Consider the following 27,005-nt stretch of genomic DNA (forward strand, 5'->3'; position numbering starts at 1 on the left):
AAACTAATTCTTCCACTCCACATCGCGCAGTTGTGCTGCATGCTGTGATTCATTTACTCCCTTTTTCTTAAATTCTAAATTGTTGTGTCATTAACTCACCTCCTCCTGTCCCACACTTTGTGTGTAAAATGTGTCTCATTGCACAAATGACGCACATATCTCCGCAATGCCACTTAAGAGTCTTTATTATTTTTATTTTTTTTAAATATCCTTTTTTTGCCAGGAAAGTCCTCTTAAGAACAGTGAGATAAACTAAATGGCATGTTATGGGGATAAAGGGAAGCTTTTGAGGTTCAAGAGTGAGTAATGATGAATAATTGACTGGGAAAGAAGGGGGAGAAAACTGGTGAGAGCCGGTTTTTTTCCTTCTTTCTTTCTTTTTTTATTAGAGGATTGCCATCCTTGATTTGATTCGTGATTGATCGCCTGTCATGTGACAGTCTTTGATCTATTCATCCCTGATAAACATCAATAAATCCCTCCATGAAGACAGGCATGTCTCTGGCTGCTTGAACCACTCACAGCACACAGCCCGGCTGTTGTCTCCACCAGGAACCAGAACGCAAAGAAAGTTGTGAATCATGGTGGAAAATCACCTCATTTTATTTTAATGTGAAGATGCAAAAAAAAAGAAGAAAAAAAAAAGAAACCCAGATGAAAGGACTCTCGCTCTGTGTGTGTGTGTGTGTGTGTGTGTGTGGTGATCACTTTTAGAAAAATCAATCAAAAACACTTCTTTCTTTCTTTCTTTTTTTTAATCAGTTCCTTCTCTTCGCCTTTTTCGTCATAGTGGTGTGTGTTGGGGTTTTTGGAGAGTTCCCATCCAAATTCACTCCACATTCACTGCAAGGATCAGTCCAGTAATGAAATCAATATCCACTGCTGGAGGGGAGTATAATATTTGCAATGTGACCAACTGATAAAACCAGGTGTTGGCAGAGGACCGACAAGGTTGACTTCAAGTGGTTTGGATCTGGACTCCCCCCTTCCTCCTCCTCGTCTCCCTGCAGCCTTTAAACAAATGTAAATGAGTGACAGGGGTTTCTACCTCTGTGCTAATGAGGCCGAGCCTTTGAAGTTAGGCATTAACAACTGGAGTGAACAAAAGACAGTTACAGAATTTTAAAGAGATTTTGAAATATGAGGTGCAAAGCGGGTCGAACAGGAGGGCCAGCCGACGGAAGACTTTGAACTTAGCAGGTTTTATCGTTTTAAGCAGGGAGCTGGTGATGATAGCTGCGGAGGTGATGAGGAGGAGGAGGAGGAGGAGGAGGATGAGACAGGAGTGTAGGATGGGGAACATTCAACCAGTGCTCACTGTGCTGACTTTTGTCTTTCTCCTTTTTGCCTTTTCTAGAGAAGCAGTGTGCACGTGATGCGTGGCCCACACTGAGAAACAACGGCTCAGATTTAGATTTTGAGCCTTAATGGTCTCCTCTCTGTGTATGTGTGTGTGTGTGCGTGTGTGTGTGTGTGAGAGAGAAAGAGAGAAACGGTTAATGTTGTAGTGAAATGTCGCTCAGCCAGGGTCAGAGGAGAAGGATTTCTTTTAGGTTTCTCCATCTCGGTGATCACTCCCTACACACTACTGCACTGTCCACTGAGGGTCATGTACATCATGGGTAGTAATAGTCAGTCACAGCTTGGCCAGTGAGATGTTTTCTATTATTCTATGTACAAGGTGGCCAGAGATAACACACACACACACACACACAGAGAGAGAGAATAGCAGGTAGTGTGATGCGTCTCTGGTACTGACCTGTAGCTTCCTTCGTGCCAGTGCTGCTGCTCCTGCACAGAGGCAAAGGCTCTTAGTGACGCTGATGGTTGAAGTTAAACCGTCAGATTTGTTGGGACAAGCGTTCTTTTATGTCTCACCTTGTTGCCCGCGTCTCACTTGAGACTCTCAAGGCCAGAACTATTCGTCACAACGCCACAGACGGCCACAACATCGAACTCCTGCGTTTCGTTGAGCTCGACTTTGTTGTTTTAAATGTTCTGATCCGTCTTGTTTTACTTTGAGCAAAGACAGAATTTAGTTTTTTTGGCAAAAATGTATTCACAAAAAAAAGAAAGAAGTCATCATTTTACTCAAATGTTAAATGAGTGGTTTTTAAAAAAAAACATAGTTCTCTAAAAAAACATCTATTTCTTTGAAGCAAATTATTATTATTAGACGTTATTTAATTAGTTTTCATGCAAAATATCACATGATTTTCCCATTATTGATTTGAAGATAGTGTGTGTGTGTGTGTGTGTGTGTGTGTGTGAGAGAGTTTTGCCAAAGATGTGAGATATAATTTCCAAGCCATCAAACAAATGTTCACTCCCAGGATATTCCCGTTTTGAAATTCAAATATGCCCGGAGTGAAATATATGAAAAAAAAAAAATAACAACCCCTGCAACGTTAAACGTGTGAATGAGTATGAATGCATACAATATTTATTCCCTTTTGCCCGCACGCTGCCCTGTGTGTTATCCCACTTGTAGCCTCACCTCACACAGTGAAACGACTCTATCTGAAGGTGACGAAGGCAGGAGGGAAGACGGGATACACTTCAGAGGCAGAATGGAGTGACGCCGTCTTTCATCCAAGGCTTAGGAAGTCTTAGAGAAGGAAGACGAGAAGGAAGGGCAGATAAGATACTTGCTCTTATTTCTTCCGTGAAGCATGATGGTTAATTATGAGAAAGAGTGGGTATGCTCGTGCATATAGGAGGGTGGTGGTGGTGGTGGTGGTGGTGGTGGTGGGTGGGTGAGGTTGCTTCCCGTTGGCTTCATTAGAGAGAGCCCTAATTATCTGAGGAGCTGATGGATTTGTGACAGACCCTAACGATTAATGCTGACAAATTCAGTAAGGTGTCAAGTCCGCAGCTGCCTTGATGTAATCAAGTTGATATTATACAGTCCCTATAGCCCCTAGTGCAGCACCAACTCAATTTGCCTGTGCAGGTGACAAATGGACTTTGCTACCTGACTAATCACGTCAGGAGACAATGCCAGTTAATGACCTCGCTAAGCCCCTACTATACCCTTCCAACCCCCACCACTATACTGCCACTCTTATAACCTTGTAATAAGCGAGCCAGACCAGCGACAGCACATCACGACCTTTCTTTCTCTCTCTCTCTCTATCTCTGCTCTCTTTCATATTTTTTTTAAAAAAGAAAGAAAAAAAAATCTGTTTTTAAACTGTGGCGTTTCTTTTCTGAATCAAAGTAGCAGCATTTTTACTTAAAGTTCCCCCTTGTTCTCAGCTGGAATGTGTGTGTGTGTGTGTGTGTGTTTTCTTTGTAACAGTTTCACAAGATTTATTTATTTTTATATTAATGACACACAGCTCAGGCCCCGCTTCAACCCGCTTGATATACTGGCACTCCAGAGTAATCCCAGGGACCGTTTTTTTTTTTTTTTAAATGTCGACATTCTGCTGAAGTTTTTACACTTTTCTACATGTGCTGTATAGGCCTGCTTGTAAATTACCACCATATCAAAACACGGTCTCCACGCACTTTGGCTGAATGTCCTCCCAACTCAGCGCTGTAGTCGCCTCGCTGAAGGCCTCCCGTTTATTCCGAGCTGGAGAATCACAGTGCCCGGGGATTAATGATTTTGCATGCCCGGGGTAGCTAAGATTACACAGCGACCTTTGTGCTCTTACTTGACGATGCTGTTATGTGATATTCCCCCCTTCGCTTGAGATTGCTGGGATTTATGTGCCCCCTACTCTTCTGTCTACACCAGCGTGCTGATCACTACAGTGGTGTATGGCCCTCTATGTGTGTGTGTGTGTGTGTGTGTGTGTGTGTGTGTGTGTTTGTGTTTGTTTTTACTTTAAATGTTTTCCGGGTTTTGAATAACACCCTCCTTCCTTCACAAAAAAAAGTTGATTTTCTGCAAAGTGTCCCTGGCTTTGGAGCGTTGACGTGGGTTTTTATCTTGCACGGGCTCAAACGCTCCATAGCGTCTGAGGAATGAGAAGTTTATGTTAGAATTTGATGCAAAAGTATGTGCGCGTGTTTTTGTGAAAGACAGAGAGAGAGAGAGAGAGAGAGAGAGAGAGAGAGAGAGAGAGAGAGAGAGGGCAATAGACACAGAGGTGAAAAGCGTGTGTGTGTGTTTGTAGCTTAGCACTGACCGGTGTTAGTTTTCCTGGAATGAATAACTTGAACCAGTGTAATGGTAACCATGCCATGTTAGTCATCCTCTTTAGCAGGGGCCTGCCTTCAGATCCCCTCGCTGTCCCCCCCCCCCCCCCCCCACACACACACACACAGGAGTAAAAAAAAACTCTCACAGCTCCACACATTTCTCACTTCTGACTGTCATATCTGCTCACTCTTCTCTATCAAACGGAGGCATATCAGAGAGAGCAGGAGCAACATAATGATCCACCACAGCCTGTTTAATTTCTCACCCCCACACACACACACTTGGGCTGTGTGCTTCCAGTGCGTTTCCATTCATGTGTGAGTGTGTGCGCGCGTGTGCACGATTGTGTTTGGACTCGGCTAGAGGTTACGCTAATTGGAGTGGCGGTGTCGTTAGCAGGTGGCATCGATCGACCTCGTCGATGGCCACTTTTGCTCGTGCGCCACCCTCTGAAACTAATAGTTAAATTTACATCTGGGATTTGAGCCAGTCAAAGGTCAGACATGCTCAGCTTGCTCTGCTAATGCTTCAAGTCACCACAAGTGCTCCTGTGTTGTGTGCGTGCGTGTGTGTGTGTGTGGTGTTAGTTTCCCAGGCACGATACGTGCATAAGTTAGATTTACAAAAATGTTATTTTTCAAAACACACACACACACACACGCATAACACATATTTTTATTCAAATTGATTATCAGTGAATACATTATTTTTGTATCAAATGTAAGGTATTAGGAAGGTTTAAGGTTGCTTTTGTGAAGCTGTTCCCATTCTCAGAAACAAGAATATATTTCACACCGTGGTATTAATGCCTGTCCTTGTCTATTTCTTTTTCTGTCTCCCTGATTCTTTCCGGGGCATTCTTAAAAAGCTGCCCTTAGGGCACACTGCTACCACACACACACACACACACACACACACACACACACACACACACACACACACTCGCACGTTGTCAACCATAAACACAGACAGTTAGACCGTCAGACAAACACGCACACCTAAACCTAATGCTTAAGTGCAGCCAGCATGTCTCTGTGGGAGGTCATAATGGAGGTGGCTTAGTATGATGGGAAATCATATCATTAAAGCAGCCAGATGTGCTTTGTTGCCTGCCTTGCAGCACATAAAAACAGCAGCAAGTCATGGGATCCAAAAAAGAAAAAAAAAAAAAAATCAAGTCTGAAACAGATAGAAAGCAGCCCTCTGGGACTGGGCTGACAAGCAGTCTTACTCCTGACTGCCATAGAAAAACATTTCCCCCCCCCAAATAAAGAATTTTTGTTCTCATTTTTTTCAATGTTGCAGCAGCATAACAAACTTGTTTTTTTTTAATCTTTTGTGAAATTCCGATTGGACTCAAAGCTTTGATAAACGGCGTGCTGTCACTGTTATCAGCTTTGTGTTAAAATGTGCCTAATTACTATGTAATATTTGTGTTGTGCTGAGTAATTACATTTTGTTCAGGCTCCACAGTGGGGATGTAAGGCTAAAGAGATCATTAATGGAAATGTGTTGATATGGTGCATTTTCGCTTCGTTCTTTTTTTTTTTCTCCCCCCCCCCGCACATAATTTCAGACATGAGTAAGATAAGAGGGGAAGTGTTCAAGAGGAGTAGTCGTGCAACATTTAAGGCAAAAAAAAATTGACATCTCAAATTTTCTTAAGTGTAGTACATTTGCAGAGGGTAAATTTGCTCTCTTGATCAGCGCCGCGCCTCCTCGAGAGGGTGAGGGAAAGTCAGCTCGAGCCAAATTTAACACGTTACTTCTATCAATAAAAGATGAGCAATTATAGAATATTTTGTCTAATAAGTATTTAAATTCCATAGCGCAGGGAAAGAAAACATGTAGCTTACCCATTCATTACATCAGTTAGCAGGGGGGAGTGAGAGGCAGCTCTTTGATGCCAACAAACAAACAAGACAAACGAGATGGGCCCACTACAGAAGAGCAAAAACCCTATCCAGGGACACCCAACCCCTGCACACTCCTCCCTCGCCTCCATCGCTTCTTCCTCTCTACCTCCTCCCTCACTCCCGCCGTCTCTTTCACATACCTCTCATCTCTTCTCTCACTTCTCGGCACTCCCTCTCCCTGTATTTCTCACTCTATTCTCCTCTCCAGCATGTTTCTCCTCACACAGCACAGCCCCCCCCCCCCCTCCCACCCCCTCTGAATAAATACAAATTTTTTTGCCACTCAAAAGCAAAGAAAGAAGAGGAAATGGTGCTGGTGATAGGGGAGGACGGGATGAATGGAAAAAAAAAGGATGACAAAAAAATTTAAACTGTGCTTTATCCCCCCCCTCTATTGGTTGTAACTCAGGCAAAGTTAGGTGGAGATCGGCGGGGGAATGAGAAGCTGAAAGGGAAACGCATACAGATCGGAATGAAAGATTTTTTTTACCTGTGCATTCTTCATTTTTGTGAAGGTGTCTGCAAACACACAATTACTATGTATGTCAGCGTGGTTTGAGTGTCGTCCTTCCAGTAATCGAGTAACATCGACAGAAAGGAAGGGATTTTTTTTTTGCGAACATGGCAGTGGGCACAAATGTGTGTGTGTGTGCGTGTGTGCGTGTGTGCGTGTGTGTGTGTGTGTGTGTGTGTAGGTGGATGAACAGTGTAAAGTGTGTGATGATGGGCTGAAATCTGTGTGTGTGTGTGTGTGTGTGTTGGGGGGCAGCTTTTAGGACGGGTATTAGAGTTGACAGATGAACGGGACGATGGACAAATTCTCCCGCAACAGCTGTGACTGCCGCCATTATCCTGACAGGTGTCAATTAAGAATTACTGCCCAGCCGGCCGAATGCCCCTCCTGACTCTCACACACACACACACACACACACACACACACACACACACACACGTCCGTACATCCCTACAACGCACCAAAAAGCCACCCACCTCCCCACTCCGCCCCCTTGTCCAGCTGTCGGAGTGCGAGAGAAATAACACTTTACCCTTGTCAGTGTTGTCAGAGGCCCCGCTGTCCCGCTTCTCTTCTCCCTCTTTTTTGTTGTTGTTGTTGTTGTTGAAACGGTAGCTAACGGCAGACTCTCTGTGATCAATAGCTTGGCGTATTAGCAATCACGGAGACGTACAGAGCCGTGATCTAGGCTCGGCAAAACCCGCCCTCTCTCTCCGGTGACCGGACATTGCGAGAAAGATGCAATGAGAGACAGAATCAGAGCAGTCTTCGTCATCATGGGCGTTTATTTCATTCCGCAGGGCGAGATTATAACTGTGTGTGTCGCATAGTGTGATGTGTGTGGTGTGTGTGTGTGTGCGTGCGTTCGTCTCTTGCAAAGCAGTGGCTGCAGACTGTGATTATAGACACGGGTTTCATGGATCCTCTCTTACTCACAGTGTTGGCTGGTAGAAGGCCGTTCTTATTCCACCCTGTAAAGTGGAAAGCTGAGGTCAATGAGTGAGAAAATGAACAGTTGCCATGTTGAATGCTCTTCTTCTCCAGTGAACCCACAGGCTGATAAATACAGTCCGGGGTCAGCAAACAATTCTCAGTTTTTTTCTTTACGCTTTCTCAATTTTATGCCCTTTAAATTTGTATATGTGTGCATAAACTATAATTCCCCTTTGTGTTTGGGCCGGTGAGGGAGCGACTCATTGTTTTAGACGCACCTTTATTTCTAATTATACACCATATAACGAAGCCTCGTGTGCAATAGAATTCTGAAGTCATGTGGCACACTGTTGACACTGTTATTACTTGACTTGTGTATAATAAATGCACTCTTCAGTACCGGGCGCAGAATAAACATGAGACGCTTCAGATGAGTGAAGGAGGAAGCGGAAAAACGGCAACGTGAAAAAGCAACGCGAGCGCGAGCTCCGAAAGCTCCCCAGGAATATACAGATGGATTTGCATGTTCACTTGGGAGTTACCGTTTTGGATTTCCTCACCTCGAAATAATTTCCCATAGAAGATTACCATGGAAGATAATATCAGTGTTATTTTGCTACTCCTGCTTTATTTGCATGTCTTTTGTTTTAAATAAGGCAGAGTATGTTTTTCACTCTGCATCAAGTTTTTTTTTCTACAAACCGAACCTTTCTGCTTTCCATCTCTCCCTCTTTTTCCTTTTTTGTTCTTTCTCTCTCACACTGGAACTATACTGCTGCTCTGAGCGATTATCAAACCTTTTTCCATCCCCATGCAAATCACCCACCGTGCTCTCTTATCATTCCTGCTTTGCCCCCTTTATCCCAAATGGTTGTGTGTAATCAAAGTAAACAGCAGCTAAAGCAAAAGGGAAACACTCTTTGTGGAGATGGATGGAGGGATTAAATATTAACCGGATGCGGCTGACTTAAGGCAAGTGTTTTACATAGCTGCTCCTGCCGCGGGTGCCATGCATTGATCCCCCTTGCTCTGGTGCCTTTACTTGTTTGGCTGTCTGCTGTTAATTTTTCACCATCATCTCACTGGTCAGGCCTTAGAACACAGAGAGAGAGAGAGAGGGAGGGAGAGAGGGAGTAAGAGAGAAGGAGGCCAGTGAATGGTTCACTCACACCCCACCCTCCTCCCTGCTTTTAACAGGGGCAGGTGAGATGGATGATAGCAATTTGAAATTTTGTTTGTGCGTGTGATCATGGAGATTGTTTTTGGTATTACCATGGTGTAACCATTCCAGTGATTAATTGAAGCCGGCGCTTGGCTGGAATCCGAGAAATCAGAGGGAAACGGTCGCAGGTGACTCCACCTACCTCTCGTCTTCTCCCGTGAATGTGGTGTTTATCGGCTGACCTTGGAGACCGACACTGCCGCCTTCTTACACACACACACACACACACACACGCGCGTACAACAACACACTCCCGGGATCCTGGCTCCACACACTGCCCCCCTTGTCATGTCACTTCCTTCATTTCCTCATGCCTCCTTCTTCCTCTCCTCCAGCTGTGATTAAAAGCGAAAAAATCCGACCACACGAACCAAACCCTGGTCAAGAAGGAGACTAAACAAAAACAAAATGGCCACAGTGGCTGCACTATCCATGTGGACGGACATAGTGGCAGGAATGTTTTTTTTTTTTTTTCCCCTTTTCAATGTGTTTTTTGTCTTCACATGTAACGCCTTATCATGTAGGTCACAGAGACGGCCTGTTAACACGGGCGGCTCACAGCAGTGGTTGGTCGCGAACACCAGCGGCACCACAGCGCCCAAACACACAGTTGTTGCACTGCTGCTGTCGACAGCGCTGCGAAGGCCTCCTGGCATTTATGAATGCAGCCGAGCTCTACCCTGCCGTCGTCAGACATGACTACAACTCATCACTCAGCACTAATGATGACCCCCTCCCTCCCATCCGAACCCCCCCCCCCCCAGCCAGAGTGCACATCTGACAGGGTCGTACGCAGTTCATGACCCCCAGGTGGCCGCAGTCTGGCCGATTTCTGCACTCCTCTACATGTTTTCATTCCTTCTCTTCTGTCTCTCCCTCTCTGGCTGACTTTACATTCCATTTAGGTTCAAACAGATATGAGCCTCTTACAGTGGCCATCAGTGTTTCACTGCTGGAGCGGATATTTACGATGCTGCACAGTAATAATTTGACGATTTCCACGCCACCAAAAAAATGCCACCTATTTTGTGCTTCGGCCAGTGTGTTTGATACTGAAAGTGCTTGAAGCCAATAATAATTGCGGTGGTGACGATAATAATAATAACAACTCTAAAAATATTGTTGCCTTGTTTTTTTTAGTCCAGTCAAAGTGTGGCATCGCTGCTAATTGTGGCTAGAGAGCTTCGTTTAAAATATGTAGGTGGATATTTAACAGAAAAATCACTGAACATCACTAAACCGACAGTAAGGATCATCTTTTAATAAATGACAAATATTGGGCAACAAATTGAAATATGAATATGTATGACCCTCCTCTTTCCTTCTCCTCTGTCTCTTGGCTCCTCACCAACCTATCGTCCCTTTTCATGCTGTTTCTTTTATTCTCTTCTCTCTGTGTCTTTCTCTGTCTCTTGCTCTTTTGCTCTCCTTTAGTCAAAGTAGCCCTGGTCCCCATAGCAACACATAGTGAACTCTTACTCATTAGTGTTTATGCAGTCCTGTTGAACGGCCTGAATCCTGTTTCTCACTTCTGTACTCTCCACACAACACACACCCATCACCTCTCCGTGACTGTAAGCGTGACAGCGATGGCGTTCAGATTGTTGCTTGATTTCAAATCAGGCTGTTTTGTGCTGTAGTGGCAGGTGAATTTCATGTGTGTGTGTGTGTGTGTGAGATCTCATGAAGATTGAGAGGCGACATTGGGAAATGTCGCTTCGTCACGTCTGACTCACTGGTTTGTGCTTTTTTTTTTTTTGTGAACATTTATTTTGCCGTTAACTCTCCGAAGCGCTGATAACAGGTCAGCCGTTGAGAGACAGACGAGGGGTGTAAAGAGGGAGACGGTTAGGGAGGGGCTAGAGTGAGGAAGAGAAAGAAATATAGAGAGTAAGAAAGTGAATATGCAAGCGGGAAAAAAAAGAGAAGGAGATAGATTGGTGTTCTTTATGCTGGCTCACCCATTGCGTGGGCGGTGCATGGAATGGAGGGGTCAATGTGATGCAGTGATAGGCTAATCTGCCAGGAAGGGAGGGTTAGGGCAGGCCCCATGGGTGCAGCTCATTGGCTAGACTCATTTGCCCTGTGAAATAAAATCTCATTGCATCGTTGTTTTCATTTTTTCCCATCGTTTGAAGATGGATAGTGTGGGTATTTGCTCCGAAATCGAGTGTGAATATTTATCTACCTGCATCTACACTGTGCATGTGCCTGCATATCTGTGTGTGTGTGTGTGTGTATGTGTGTGGCATACTTTTCTTAGTTTATCCCTGTTCCTGTGGGAGTGTGTGTGTGTGTGTGTGTGTGTGTGTGTGTGTGTGTGTGTGTGTGTGTGTGTGTGTGTGTGTGTATATATATATGCACAATGTTTCCAGAGCTCTGTGTGCTCGTCCTCCACTCAGACACATGGATGACAGATGACCCAGTGGGAGACACCAGCCATCCTGCCCAACCGGAATCTTGTCCCGCCCCCTCCCCACGCTCTACCTACCCCCCCCCCCCCCCCGCCCACCCGCGTACTAAAAAGTGCATACTTTGTTTACTTCCTCGGCTTTTAGCCATAAATCCCGGATCCACCTCAGATGCAGCGTTGCCCCCTTTTTCCTCGGGTTATGGCTCTGTACGCGATCATTATAGCTACGTCACTGTGAGTGTGCATGTGTGTGTGTGTGTGTGTGTGTGTGTGCAGGAGAACATGCCTGTCTAATGCTGCAGGGTGGGTGGGAAAGTGGGTGGGGGGAGCTTACTGGACCAGAGGAAACCTAAATCCTCAAATAAAAAGGCCATGCACTCAGCCCCGGCCAAGGGAAAGAGGGAGGGAGAAAGAAGGGATGAGAGAGGGAGACAGAAACAGGAGGAGTGAGAGGGAGAGAGAGAGAGAGAGAGAGAAGGGGAAAAAAGTTGATTTCCTTTTTCAGCAGAGCCATACATCACAGGGCCTCCCAGCTGCAGTGTCACAAGCTGACAGAATGACATGTGTCATTTATCAAAGGGGCCAGGCGGGGGCCTTGGGAAACGTGCACCACAAAGCCTGAGAGAGTTCATTCCAACGCTCAACCCTCCCTCCCTCCCTCCCTCACTCATCCCTACTCCTTCAGCCCGCCCCCGCCGTTCACTCTCCTCCTCATTTTCGCTCCCCCCCCCACCTCCTCCCCGTCCTCCTGCCTCAACTACCTCCACCCTCCCCGCTCACTTTGCCTGGTGCCAAAAAAACCTCAGTGAGCTCAGTGAGTACAGGCAGTTGCTTTACCTTAAAGCAGAAGTCACTCTCAACTTTGAAGAAATAAATCACATTAAGAGAACATTTAAAACCAGTGTTCCCTGCAAGCTAATACTTCACCAGCCCACACAGGGTTGTTTTCCCCCCACTATACAGTCATTGATAACATTCCTTATTATTAGCACACAGTGCTAATAATAATTATACTTCACACCCAGAGTTTTGGTATGGAAACATATTTTATGCAGCACTGTGTCACAAGTGAAGTGACATTTTTTTGTATATGTGAGTGTGAAGCTCTTCCAGAGCTGCTGATTATTATCATTATTATTATTATTATTATTATTGCAGCCTTCATTTTATATCTCTTTGAAACCTTTATACACACACAGACAGTGTCCATAAATGCGTCTGAGGAGCTGTTCGACAGAGAGATTACAGCTTGCCTCGCTGGTCGGGCCCCAGTCAGAGGTCTGCGGGGTCACTCCATTGAAAGCTGGGGGCCCGTTTAAGAACACATTACGCTGTAGAACAGCCTCTACATAGGAGCGCCTGTTGTAACCAATCTGTCAGTTACAATAGCAAGCTGTGTCAGTCCCGTCGTGGCGTGCCTATCTGCAAGTTTTTTTTGTGTTAATGCCTTACCTCACCGCATGCACTCCATTTCCAGCTTCCTCTCATCCATCATCAGCTCACCTTTCATCTCCAACCCTCATCTACCCCCATAATCAGCCCCTGCTAGGGTTAACGCCATCCCAGCCACTTCTAGAATCAATAAACTACCTCACCTGGGTGCCCCTCCCTCTCTCCGCGAGAGGGCAGAGATTTAACTCAAATCTGACTCTTTATTTTTACATTTTTTTTGCAATGTGTTGTTTTGTGACATATTAGTATTAGTTTGTAGATGTTGTCGAGTTCTCCAGTGTCTAATTTAGTCCACGTTAAGTCAGCACAAAATCATCGCACCAAGAAATCACATCATTCTCTCGCTTTGCATAATTTATTGTATCGAATAATTACCATTCACGCGTCTTTTGAGATTAAGTAAACACAACCTGTTTTGGTGCATGTCAATACTAGACACAGAAACATATTTATTGGTTATTTACAGACGATTGCTGTTGAAGGATGGTTCTCTCGAGGCACGCTCGTGATTACGGCTGCGCGCGGCTTCCTCGCACCTTGCAACCCCGGCGAAGACTATGCCCATTTTTCCTCACACGTGCTTTCCAGCACCAGACTAAAGAGAGTCGATTTTTACTTCCAGCCAGGTCCTTGCCGATCAGACGGCAGCTGAACAACTTTGGTAGAAATTTCTCAGTTAAATAATTAAAAATCCAACCGGGGGCTGTAAGAAGTGGTGGTGAAGCAGTCAGAGAGTGAGAGTGTGAGCGAGTTGGAGCGGCGTGGGGGGGGAAGATAGAGGGTGAAGAAGTTGGGGAGCCGTCCTGACAGTATTATGTTTCCTTGCTTTGTCTGTGGGGGTTAAAAGATGTGGTACATCATTAAGAAGAATATTCAGTGGTGGTGTCACTGAGGGGCGACCTTTCCAACAGGTCACGGATAGTTCACTCTTTAAACCCCCGGCCCACTAAATACTCCCTCCTCCTGCCCCTCTTCCCCCTCCTCCCCCTCCTCTGTACACAAAGACATAGGTATGAGTTCAGGCCTTAAAATTAGACTCAGGCAATGGCCATTTTGATATCTTTATTTTCCTGCTGAGGACGGGGTCATCAGCAGTGCAAGCTTTTAATTGATTGCAATGGGCAGCCAAGGTTGTCTCCAGCATGACTGAAGCGTAAAGATGTGCGAGCACAAGTGTCAACCACCCCGATGTGTGTATACAGTACATTAACAATGAGAGATGGAGCTTTGACATGGCTTTATCAGTGTAACGTGATTACAGTACTGGTTGCCGCCTATTTCCACAGTCTCGTCCTTTGTCTTATCCCCCCCCCCCCCACACACACACACACACACACACACTCACAGTCTCTGTGCATTTTTGGCTGCCTGTCTGCGTGCGAGTGTCAGGGAGGTGGAGGACTGAGGAAGACGGGTCCTGTTTCATTCGTCTTCATAAGCCTCATTTATTTTTGCAGGCAGATGTGAGCTGACAGACATCACTCAATGCCCCCCCCCCCACACACACACCTTCTACCAGTACACTAGAACCACCCTCCACACACACACACACACACACACACATACCCATCCACCAAGAGGTCAGGCGAGCACCCCACCACTGCCTCCTGCCCTGCTCCCACCATCAGCATTACAGAAGATGGATGTGTCTTTAAAGCAGAGATTGATTGTGGATATCAGAGTTATGGTGCCATTCATCACGGCTAATATTATTCAGACGAGCGGGATTGAACAAGGAGGTGGGACTCCTGAGCCCATGGGTGGGAGTGTGCACCACTTTATGTGTGTGTGTGTGTGTGTGTGTGTGTGTGAATTAACGTGTGTGTTTATGCTCGCGTACTGTATGCGCTTGTACCTCCTTAAGTCGGCTTCTCTTGGGAGTGCTGGCATGTGTTAGTGTCTGGCTGTTTCCTGTCTTTATTCTCATCCGTGTGTGTTTGTGTGTGGCTGTCCACATTGATCTCCAGTGATGTGATCCTCCTTCAGAGTCTGTTCTCATCGGACTCTGATTTACGGCTTCATTAGGATCTTTGTGCTACCTCCCCTTCTTTTTGTCTCCCTCCTTGCACCAGGTCACTCTTGGAGACACACACTCACACACTGACAAGACACACTTTGTTGAGGCAAAGCTACAACCAAAGGACTTTTCATTCCCAACACTTTGTATAGTTTGTCTCTGTTCTGTTTGTCATCTTTATGAATAATCTCTCATTATTCATCAAGGCTTAGCACCTCATTGTGCCCCCGAGAGTTGAAGTGTTGTGGCGGTTTTGGAGGTGCTTCCCTACCCCCAGGCAGCCCCACTCGGCTGAAAAGAGCCCTCATTGTGTGTGTCGTCTTTTATGGCGCTGTCTGAAAGAGAGGGATGCTCTCCAGTCGGCATTCAAATGCACGTGGTAAAGCAGCCAGCAGAGCAGGACAAACACCACAGGTTGTAAATGCTTTGCAAAGAAGTGTGTGTGTGTGTGTATGTGAGCGTGTAAGGTGTGCACGAGGATATGTAAATGTAAATGTTTGCAGACTCTTGACTGAAAGGTTTCCACTCTCCTTACCTCCACTTTTCTCTCCTGATGCAGTTTGCCACTTACTTTAAGTTGTGTCACCCCCCTGTCCATCTGCCTTCAGTAGTTTCTTTCTTCTTCCTCTGCTGAGAGAGAGAGAGAAAAAAAAGAAAAACCCTCAAAGTTTTCTGCTCCTCATGTTTTTAAACACACACCTCCTTCACCACCACCCCGCCGCCATTATCAGGTCTCAAGTCATGCAGAAATGTAAAAAAAAATAAAAAAAAATAAGAAGGTAATCACACTTTGTGCTGGTGCTTTTGTCGTCAGCCCGTGATGGAAATGGGTCTAAATATGAGATTAGAACCTGCCGGTGACTGATGCTATTAGGCAGATATGCCATAGACTTTACTATCTCCCATGAAGGATTAGTGCAAATTATACTGGGAGACAGGCTTGATTTCTCCTCTGCCTGGCTGGATGTGGGCATTTGAGGCACTCTAAGTTGACAGCGTCTGTCTCTGCTTAGTTCTCCGAGACAGGTTGTGTGACAGCTGATGCCAGGCAAGGGCTTAAAAAGTGTGTGTGTGTGTGTATGCGGTGTCTATTTTGTGTGTTGGACTACGTTTGGTCTGTATGTGTGTGTGTGTGTGTGAGAAAGAGACAGTAGGAGAGTTATAAACTGACAGGCGAGTGCGTTTGAATATGATTGTGCGTTAGTGGCATGTTTTTTTTCTTCTTCTTCCTGAAAACAGGTTCTTATTTTAAATAATTAAACTGTCTGTTAGACTGTCCAGGTGATGCTGTTTTTTATAGCTATGAATAATTAAGAAAGCTGGCCAGACGCCTGACCAAGTGCTGGGTTTCATTGTTCGAATTATGAGTTTGAACGCTGATTAAAAAACAAAAGACAGATAACAGTTTCTGTTATCAAGTTTCTGCTCTGACTCTGGTTTAAGGTACGGCCTGGCAGCAACCTGAAGGTACCCATCACGCATCATCTTAATTTGTTTGAACTATAATGTTGATATAACCGGGGTAAGGTGGTTGAACGCTGTGTTCACCTCTCAGGAATGTTTGAGAGAACATGCAAATGCTCCCTGTTTTAGCCCTGCTGTCTCCCCTCGGCCCGTTGATTTAGGAGGGTGACATGTCCTTTAATGTTGGGTGCTAAACTGGAGGGTTGGATTTATTGGCTCAAGCCTTCCTCTCCCCTCCACTGTCTCCGTCTTCTGGCTCCTATGACAACATTACAAGCTGCAAAAGTAAGCTCTAAAAAGCTTTAACGCTCGTGTTCTTTTCTGCTCCCCCCCCCCCCCCCCCCCCCGTGTCACACAGACGTTTGAAAGCGGAAGTTTAGATTTAAACTCGCATCATCCAACCGTAAGAAAGCAAGCTTTCGATATCCTGGATGAGGTTTATTTGTGCATTGCAACCTAAACAATGCCAACATATGGCAAAATAACAATATAGCGGTTGGAAACAATCAAGCCAATAAACTTTGCTGCACATCAGAAATACTTGTATCATCTGGCAGCCTTTAGTTTTGCGCCGTAGCTCCGTCTTCCCACTCATCTCTGTACTCAGTGTACTCAGTGCAGTGTGATGCAGAGCAATGCTTCACTAGGTCAGCAGGTTTGCAACAGGTCAGACTATAGAGTGACTCAGATAGGTGCACTGTATACTGTGCGTCTCTTGATATTGGCTGGTATTTGAGGTTGCCCACCTCTGGTTCAATGTTGGCACATTTTCCTGTGACTGTGAGAAAATGAGTCATGTGTTGTTTTGTTTTGTTTTGACTCTGCTGTGGAACTTGTATTCTCCGCACAGTATAGCGAGCGGCGCAATCTAAAATAACCTCGGCTTTCAGGAGACTTTTAGCATGATATGATGTTTTGAAATGCTTTCCTCATGTCAAAATAATACGTTCAGAGGGGAAATGTACTGGTTAACATTTTTTGAGCACAATAGAAATCATATCAGCGCCAGTATCAGCAGCCCATATCGGTCTCCTCTGTACACGATGCTCCAAATCAGTCTCATCCTCTCCTCAACACAGTTTGACTGATCAGTCCGAGGCCTAGTTTACTACTGCCAGCATGGGACTTGATGTTCGCTTCTCTATTTATTTCCACGGCCCATGCGTTTTTCCCCATATAAAGACAGTCTATGTCCAACCGTGTCACCGCGTGATGGATTGCATAGTCCTCTTCTCTCAGGAAGAGAAGGGGGGGGGATGGTGTGAAGAAGGGAGGAAAGAAGGAGGGAAGGAATGAGGGAGGAAGCGGAGTGGTGCGGTGCAGCAGTGAAGGACATGGCAGCTTAGCGCTGGCCAAAAAGACTGTGCTGAACACCTGCTCCTGTCTCCGACGCCCCTTCAACCTCCTCATTACCTGTCAATCTATCACAAGGCAGCCAGATCAAATGTCTGCAGCAGCCAGGACTTGCACAGTGAGGGAGTGAGTGGAGAGGGAGGGGGGAGCAAGGGGAGAGAGAAAGAAAAGAGAGGGACAGATTGCATGTCTGGGAGAGCAGAAAATGAAGGGGAAGCAAATCAAGCATTTGCATTTCTCTTTCACAAAAAATATGGCGATCATTTTGAGGAAACTTTGTTCAAAGTGCTTAAAGAAACTTCTGGAGGTAGTTTGTCATCTTTCTAAATTTAGAACACGTTGGATATACAGTAGGCTGCATGCCAGTCGGGTATGGCTATCATAAAGATTAGTTTCCTCATATCCAGTGGAGAGTTAAAAGGAGAAGCCATCCGATATTCATTTTAAAGGAAAACAGAAAATAATGTTGCATAGAAACACATTCGAGATCGATTACACCGACCAAGAATGTAATCAGAAATGGCCGGGCATCAGAAACAGCAGTTTTGTGTGTTTATTTTGTTCAGTTGTGCACTCATTCCCTCCGTGCTCTACAAAGCACCACTTTGACCCGCGCTCAAGCACCGTCTGGCCTTTGATTGGCGCCGTTGTGTGAAAGAGGTAAATCTTTGACAGACAAGTGCCTCGGAGTCGGGGCCTGAGGTTTCAGATTGCAGTGACAATGCTGCCAGTGGTGAATGTGCTGTATCCATGACAGAGTGTACACACACACATTTGTGATTATGCAGATATAATCCATCCATCTATGTTTATGTTGACAGCAGCAGTGTGTGTGTGTGTATGTGTGACTTGGCGCATATATATATACCGGTTCGCCTTTATACACTCAACATGGAATTGGTGTGCATGCTTGAAAAGTCAGCTCATCAAGGTGCGTCAGTGCACGCATGACCAGTCCCACTCCTCGTTTTTGATCCTTTTCAGTCACTAGTCACTCTTTCACTCTCTCACACACACACACATGGTTTGTCTTAGTGTTTCTGAAGCTCTCTTGCCCTTCTCTCTCCTTTAGTGTGCGAGCTGTGGTGATTTAGGGTAATTATCCATAGTTGGGTCATCTATCAGCCTGGCCGTTGCTAGGAGATGGAAGCAGCTGGTGCTGGTTGTTGTCATGTCAGAGACAGTGCATGTGAATGTGTGTGTGTGTGTGTGTGTGTCTGTGTTTCCTGGGATTTAGGTGAGGGCTGCTGCACATATTTATTTCCAGGCTGTGTGTGTGTGTGTATTCGGGTGAAGTGGTCCATTCTGATGTGGGGATTTAAAAGCGCAGGTGGTGTAGAAGAAGGAAGGAAGCAAAGGAGCCAATGGACGGACGAAAGGATTAAGGGGGTGCTCAGGTGAGGGTGGGGTCAGAGGTTGAAAGAGGCCAGGTGGATGGAAGTTGGTGTGTGTTTGGAAGGGGTGGGCAGGTTTAAAGACACAGCTGTGTGTGTGTGTGTGTGTGTGTGTGTGTGTGTGAAGGATAGATAGACAGGAGAGATATGAAAAACTGATCCTGGTAGATGGAAGTTGGCAAAAAGTGGGACCTTAGGGAGTCGTTTTAGTACCTGTGAAAATTGCAAGAGTGTGTGTGTGTGTTGGGGTGGGGGTAGCGGGAGTCTACAGGCAGGTTTGTGGTTACACAGATGGGTGCCGGTTCAAATCTCTGCTGAGGGCCCTGTTTCCCGTTGTAATCCATTGTGTCCCATTGTGTTGAGGCCGTTTCGGGTTTCACAATCTGGGTCCGCCATTCATGTTGCAACAGACATGAATGCTCCCTCATGTCCCCTCCTTCCACAGACGCACACGGACACACCCACATTAAAAGGTCACCTGCAAACGGAACAGCGCTAACACTGTGAACATATGGGAGTGCGTTCTCAAACACGCCGTCGCAGAAAACTGAGAGAAATCTTTAACCGAGCCAAAATTGAGAGGAAACTGTAATTGTAGTTCTCGTACACAAGCGATTACATGAGTTATGTTAACATGAGAACTAGTGTAAATTTAGACGCAGGAAAATATGCCAACTTTGATGTTATGATTAAATAATTAATATCACAGCAATAAATCATTAGTTATTCACCACTGTAATTATATCCCAAAAAAAAAATATAATACCAAATTTACAATTCAGACACTAATTAAAAAATACTACAAACATAAACACCGAGACTGCAACGGCCCGAGGAAGCTGCTGATGAAGCTGTCTGTTTCACATGTTTGCATCCGAGTAGTTTCACTGAAGTTTTATGTGCTTTACCCTGTTGGCAGACCTGTAAAAGGCAGCTGGATGTAAGCCACACATCCATAAGAGCTGCGGTAACTGTAAACACAACCTCCACTCTCCGCTTTCCATACCGGCCTAATTAGCGCCACTTAGCATTTGTCATTGCATTTTAGGGGTGAAGATTAGGAACACCTCTCAATTAATCTGCAATCAGCCTGTTTGTTAATTAGCTAACCTGTTCTAAGTGGCCTTCAGGGCTCTTGTGTAATTAGCTAAGCTGCTGGGAAGCAGGCCTGCGTATTGACGTTGACCTGAAGTGTACACACACCATCACACGCGCACACACACACACACACACACACACACACACACGTGTATGTATATACTGTAAGACACAGTATTGTAGTCCTCTCTAGTCATGGTCAAGAGGTACAAGAACCCCTGGCTGCTGATAAATTATAGACAAGCACACCCTCTGCACGGTGTTCTACAAAAATATGCTTAAGCACACATGCAAACACACACACATACACACACACACAGTGTACCCATCCAAATATCTATTTACCTGCATCCCTCAAAAGTATATCATTGCGGAAAAAAGTCAGTTGGGGGGAAAAAATAGAAACTGTACTCCCCATGAACATACACTCTTTTGAACATTTCATCCTTTTCAAGTGCAACAACATCCTCGCCAAAATGAACAGCGTCTCCATTGCTGTGTTGAAGCACTTTTTTTTTTTTTCCCTTGCTTACTTCAAAGCTATTTGTTTACTCGGCTGCCTCCTGACATTGTCTGTGGTAATTAAAGGAGCGCACTGAAATTTATGGTTTAATTATACAGGCCTTGTTATGCAGAGAGAACCAGGATGAGCTGATATGCTCAATAAAAATAAATAAATTCCATTCGGGTTTATTGAATCCACGCTTGCGTGGCAGCTGCAATCGTTCCAGCCACTCAGGTGTGTGTGTGTGTGTGTTATTGGGTTCATGCGTACATGTGTATGCATATCTGTTTATTTATGTATTGTCTTACAGGACAGTTGCAGCAGCTCAGTGCACTGTGGGTAAGAATGAAATGTAAAAAAAAAAAAAGAAAAGGGAAGGGAAGGAAAAAAAAGAAAAAAAAAGCCAGATGAATTGCAATCGATTGGCGCTGGTTCAGTGTATTGATCCCTCAGCATGTTAAAGCCTGCTGTACTCCATGAAACACACTCAGTGTGTTCCACCCCTGCCCCCTTCGCCAACTAACACGCGGCTGGATATACTGTAAACTGTCTTTCGGTGCTGTTACTGCATGCGTGTGTAAACAGCAGCGACGATGGCGCTTACAGCACGAGCGTTATAAGCGATCGGGAGAGAGTGAGGGGGAGTTTTTTTCTGGTCACGAGCAGGCACAGTAATGGAGAGCGATCCTGGCTGTTGGCCCACGAGCTGCTTCTCTGAACTGATCTTTGAGTTGGGTATAAAAAGCGCTCGCTCTATAAATAAAACAGCAGAACCTTTCACACGTACTCTCTCTTATTTACACACACACACACACACACACACACACCCACACACGCACAGTCTTGTTCCGTGATCCCCGTGGGAACACTCGTTGACATAATTCACCCTAACCTTACCCATTGCAACTAAACACCAAACCAGCACATAATTGAAACCCTAACCCTAAAACTCTTAAGAGGATTTGTGGATGTTACACCTGCTCACACACAACTGCTACACCCCCCTCCCCCCCCACATCAATCCATATATCATTCTCTAGAGGTCAGGTAGAAGGATGTTTGTGGGACATATTGACATACTTACATGAGAGCATGACCTCTACAAGCTTAGCACTGAATACCTGTCTGATCTTTGACACCACCTTGCTTTACACAACAATGATCCAGTCAGAAAAAAATGCCTACATATTTAGGTAATGAGCTGATGCCGGTAACATGTGGCATGAGCAAGTAACTGATCGATATATATATATATATATCCCCCCATAGTCTTGCTAAAACTGACATTAACACTGGACCTGTTTGCGAGGAGAACACTCTTTCAAGAAGTTCTTCTCCAGTCTTCATCCAAAGCCATTAGTGAAGATATGCACGCCAAAATATTGGAGGAGAGGATGACAGATAATCCAACATTGCCATTCTTATGCCCCCGCTGTTTGCGAGGAAAATAAACTGCTCGCTCGGAGATCAGCGCTCTTGACTTCACCTACTGTAACTTCAACCTTCTGAAACTCGACATAAGTGTACGTGTTTGTGCGGAGCCGCCGGTGCCAACGATCACCGCGGAGGCTCGCTGGTTGACTCACGGAAAATCTGCCAATAATACAGAATTTCCACACTAATCCTGTTTGCGCAGCACTTATTCACATCCACACCACTTTCTACGTCAGTCCATTATGTAGCGATGTGTCTGAAGAACAACATGTCCCATCCGCCACCGTCTGCTCAGCTCATCTCAGGCTAGAAGTGTTTTGAAATGGGGTGGAGAGGGGGGGGGGGGGGGGGGGAGAGAGAGAGAGAGATAAATTGGTACAGCGAGCTGGAATGCTGCAGCAGTTATTTAAGGCCCTGTAGGTGCTGGCTAGGCCATATGCTCCCATTATTCCGCTTGGGAGGGGCCCATGTGGGCATGTGAGTAAGGCTGAAGAGAGGAGGAGGAGGAGGAGGGTGGGAGAAAAGGAGACAGAGGGAGTGATGGAGGGTAGGGGAAAGAAGAAAGGTAGATGAGGAATTATTTTAAGGAGAGCCCCCCTATCAAGCACAGGAGGACTTTTAAGGGCAGAATACTGAGAGAAACCTGAGATGAGAACAAATTAGTTTCTAAAGTAAATGATCGCCTTCACTCTCAATATCCGGCTCTTTCACCGCCCTCTTTGCATAATTCATCTCGTCAGATTTTGAGGTGTGACACAGTATAATTCATGAACTCCTGAACTTTTTTTTCAGTCTGATGGCCTCTTTCTTACGTTAGTGCTTCTCAATCATCTTAGATTATTAGATTCTGCGGGACACGCCTCCTTATGGATTTGTGTTGTGTTTTGCTTGTTGATTTTTCCCCAACTTAGACATGTTTATTATAAGAGTGTAGCAGTGACAATGCACCGGGATCAGGATAATATTCAGTAATGGGGGACAGTAACCCCTCACCCATTCAGACCCAGGATCCCTAAACCTGTTTTTCCAGCTGTATTGGGTCCAGCAGAGAGCTTAATATTTATCCTTTAGGAAAACAAGGCCCACGTACAGCTTTGTTGTTAGTTTCATCTCCCTTGCTCTCTTGTTTCTCCCCCTCTTCTCTCTCTCTCTCTCTCCTCTCCCTATCTGTACAGTCTCTTGTCAAATTGAGGCCTGTGTTCCTGATCAGGGCATTGCTCTCATGTTAGCCGCTTCACGGGAAGCACATCCCAGCATTCCCTCTGACACGCCGGCAGCAGCATTACCATAATTGGCTTTTCTACATGACGGGACAGAGGAAATAATAATGTCATTTTATTTACAGCCCTCTTGTCCCAGTCCGAGAGCTATCACCCCCTCCTCCATCCTCCCTCTTCACCGCCACACTCTTTCTCCTCTCTGCACATTCACTGACATACACACCTCCTCCTCCCCTTCTATCTCATCTCCCTCTCTCTCTCTCTCCCCCCTTTCTCCGTGTGCAGGGCGCGAGTCTCGTTCTGCCACAGCGTGTAGGTCAAGCGATGGCTTTTTGATCAGCTCCTGTCCAAAGCCATCAAGGTTGAGAGGCACGTAATGGAGAGCAGGGTGACAAACAGAATCTGGGGAAGGAATAAGACTGCCAGTTTCCTATTAGGGGCCGGCCTAAACGGCCTCTGCCCCCCACCCACCACACACCCCCCGCCATCCTCTGCTGCAGACCCACTCCTGCACTGCCTAAATCACATGAGTGAAGGGGCCTGTGATTGGACATTAGTGCCGCAAATGACTGCAGTGATTGCCCCCTCTTCCCAAACTCACATCAAATAAATAAAGAAATGTGTGTAAATAAATAGAAGGAGGGCTGTAGGAGAAAGGAGGCTGGTGGTGGAGGTATTTGTGAGGAGAGCCTGACTGGTTTCATCCCCGTCTTTTCCCTCTTTCTCTCTCATTTCATCGCCTTTCTGCCTTTCTTATCTGGTTTGTTTGGCTTTGACAGCGGCCAAATGGTGAAGCTCCGTGAGCCTGACAGAGAGTTTTATTGATTTAACAACCAACAGACACTCAGCAAAGGAAAGGGAGAAGGGAAAAATTGGGTTGGGCAAAGATAGATAGCAAAGTTTTGAAAAGGAGTGATATGTTTCTGCTTTACTCCTTGCCAAAATGCTGACGTGTCCACTGGTTGTATTTCATTTGGTATCATTTACAAAAATCAAGTCAAACACAAAGTCAAGCGGGTGTGCGAGGAAGAATGTTTCTGAGATGAACTCTACTTGTAGGTTGATCATGTTGTCACATTGTGAGGCCCAGTGTTGTGCTGAAGCAGGACACGGTGCATTCACCACAGTCCTCTCATCAGAAAACTGTCTGTCTTCTTGTCTGCACAACACAATTGCACACTCTCAGCTCTAATCTGGTCTCTGAGAACCAGCATTATAAGAATAACTCAAATGGAAAATCTGTAATGATGCGTAGTAGTTTTGATCTGGTACAAAATCGGAATTGAGGGTGTTACGTTGGTCCTATAGTCACACAGGAACTCTCACTGAAAGGCAAATAATAATAGATGAAGTAGTCGAGGACACAAAACACTTGAGATCCTTCAAAGCTCTTACATTGAATCAAATAAATAAACCCCAAGTATATTTTGACAACACAAAAATCTTTGATAGCACCTACTTTGCGGCATGATAAGTGTGTATGTCAAGTCAATTTGCATTGTGCATTTGAGAAGAGCTCTTGAAAACACCCTTCACATGTGCTCTGTTCCTTTTTATGGATAATGTATTAACCATATGTGTGAAATTTGAGAGATCAGTGAGACACTTGGAAGCTAGTTTTTTTATTTATTTTTTTTTTGCCTCTGTGCTGTGTGTTGGTGATCTGGCGTGGCTGGTGCGGCCTTGATTGCTGCTGCTTCCGACAGTGAGTCTGCAGTGCTATCCTGGCCACACTGCCGCCTGTCTCCTTGATGGCAGCACATCCCCGAGCAAAAGTGACAGGCGCGTTGGCGCCCGTGCAGATGGCCCTGCTCACAGCCATCACCCACTAGGCAAACCAAACCGCCAGGGACGGCACGCCAGCCCTACCCCTTCCAGAGCCTGCCCCTTGCTGCTGGTGCTGCTCTGCATATGTGTATCCAGGAACACGAGAAGGAGATTATTTGATTGCCAGTCAGATTCACACATCCTCAAGATGCAATATGATTCGATGCAATATACTTTTATGTGAGGACATTTTGGACAGGCTCACTGTTGCTGCATCCATTAAGAAGGTATTTAAGTAAGAAGCAGTTAGCCGCGATGGATCAGATAGTGTTGATAGCTCTTGATATTCTTCCATCCTTAAGGCTCCAGATGTTGACATCCCGTCAGAATAAATGCAGCATCTCAAAACAGATGAAGACACATCATTTGTTTCTCACTAATGTTAGTCACATTCATGACTAAATATATTGTGCAGTGTGGTCTTTGCGAAAGCGTCCACTTGCTGCCTGTGATTTTTACAGATGTCTGTGTCTGCCAGTCTTTTGTCTGTGTGCGTTTGATATCTCCCTCTTTGTTGTTTCCATGACAACATGGCAGGACAGGCATTGATTGACAGGGATCGTCAAAGGGTTCCCTGGCGACCTGTTCGGCGTTCGAAGCTCCTCCCTGCTGCAGTCTGTGTTTTGTCACTCACCCAGGAATATTTCTGATCTGCTGCTTCTCATTGCTGCTGTCTTTGTGTGTGTGCGTGTGTGTGTGTGTGTGTGTTTGTTTATGTATTAAGCGCTGCCAACTATTGGGGTTTAGCTATTTATTGGCTGCTGCAGACATGGGTGACTCTCTCATAGGTAATTCCTACTGAATGTTTGCACTATTCGTGTGGGCTCGTGAAGAATGGACAGCCACTCTGCTGGATGCTTTGTATATTAAATGGCTGATATGTATTGATAGTCTCCTGTTCTGGAAGCGGGTTAGCGAGGAAGAAGGCACTGTAACAGAAGACACTCTGCAGATATGTTGTAGAGAGTACAGCACATAATGCTAATCTGCTGTGTTAGGGATTTTCACGAGTTTTAGAAACTGTCTCGGTCTCAGTCTGTCAGTGGGATTGAAGCGCAGCCAGGTTCTCCTGTAGTGCTCTCATTTCACTGAAATCCTGTCAGGCGTTAGGGGAGTATGTTGCTCATTTGGAGAGGGGTGTATCATTCGCGCACAGCACACTCAGACTTATAGGCAATATTATGGTCGGTGGGTTCAGCTTTGCACTGTATGAGCAAACATGTATGAGCTGCGCAGAGTGCATAAAGTGCACACATAGGCATGGGGAGGTGAGCATGCGGGCAAACATGCATTCGCAAACAGGCACTTACTGAAGCACACACACGCACTTGCACATCATCACACAGTCACAGTTGATGGTGCAGCTGCTCACCTACCCCCCACCCATCTCCTCTCAGGCAGCAGTAAATGGTGCCAGTGTATATATATCAGGTATTATGTCCACTTAGATTATGATATGACAGGTTAGCGTGCCGTTTGAAGCTGACAGCACATCTGTTTCATCAGGAGAGACTGATACTGGCATCTAGGACACACATCTCACCATGCAGGAAGGAGATAAAGGAAGAAGCTAGGGGGCTGTCTTTCCTGTCTCCCTGCCCCCTCACCCCCCCCCCCCCCCCCTCTCTCTTTTCTCTTACTGCTGCCACTACCCACCCACCAAAACCCAGTAGCTCCTGCTCACTTTTTCTTTTTCTCTCTCCCTTTTCTTGTCTCCCTTTCATTCACTTGTTCTCCTTCTAACCACCTCCTGTCTCTCCCACTTACTGATGCTTGTGGTGTCTGCCTAGCATGTGTGTGTGCTCACACGCACTGTCGAGCAATTTATGTTATACTTTATGTCTTTTTTATGTTTAACTGGCAAACCTGTTACTTCTCCGCTTCCTTTAGTTCCCTTTCCCCACGCCTTGATATTTGATCATGTTTCTTTTCTTCTTGTTAAGTGATGTGCGTGTCATTTTGCATCACAGAATAGTTGCAGGTTGTGCAAACGCATAAACTGTCCAGGAGTCTTTTTAACGGTCACTGCGGTATTCTCTATCCACGAACCATTGTTATACCAGTTCCTGCCTCTAATCTTAAATGAATAT

General features: G+C 45.5%; 1 protein-coding gene across 2 annotated transcripts in view; it reads left to right on the top strand.

Annotated features, from left to right (window-relative positions):
• LOC131470829 (teashirt homolog 1-like) overlaps positions 1-27,005 on the top strand; it is a 35,391-nt gene that overhangs the window by 2,958 nt on the left and 5,428 nt on the right. The gene's annotated exons all lie outside the window — the stretch shown is intronic.

Source organism: Solea solea, chromosome 13 (assembly GCF_958295425.1).
Source record: "Solea solea chromosome 13, fSolSol10.1, whole genome shotgun sequence".
Classification (NCBI taxonomy): Eukaryota; Metazoa; Chordata; class Actinopteri; order Pleuronectiformes; family Soleidae; genus Solea; species Solea solea.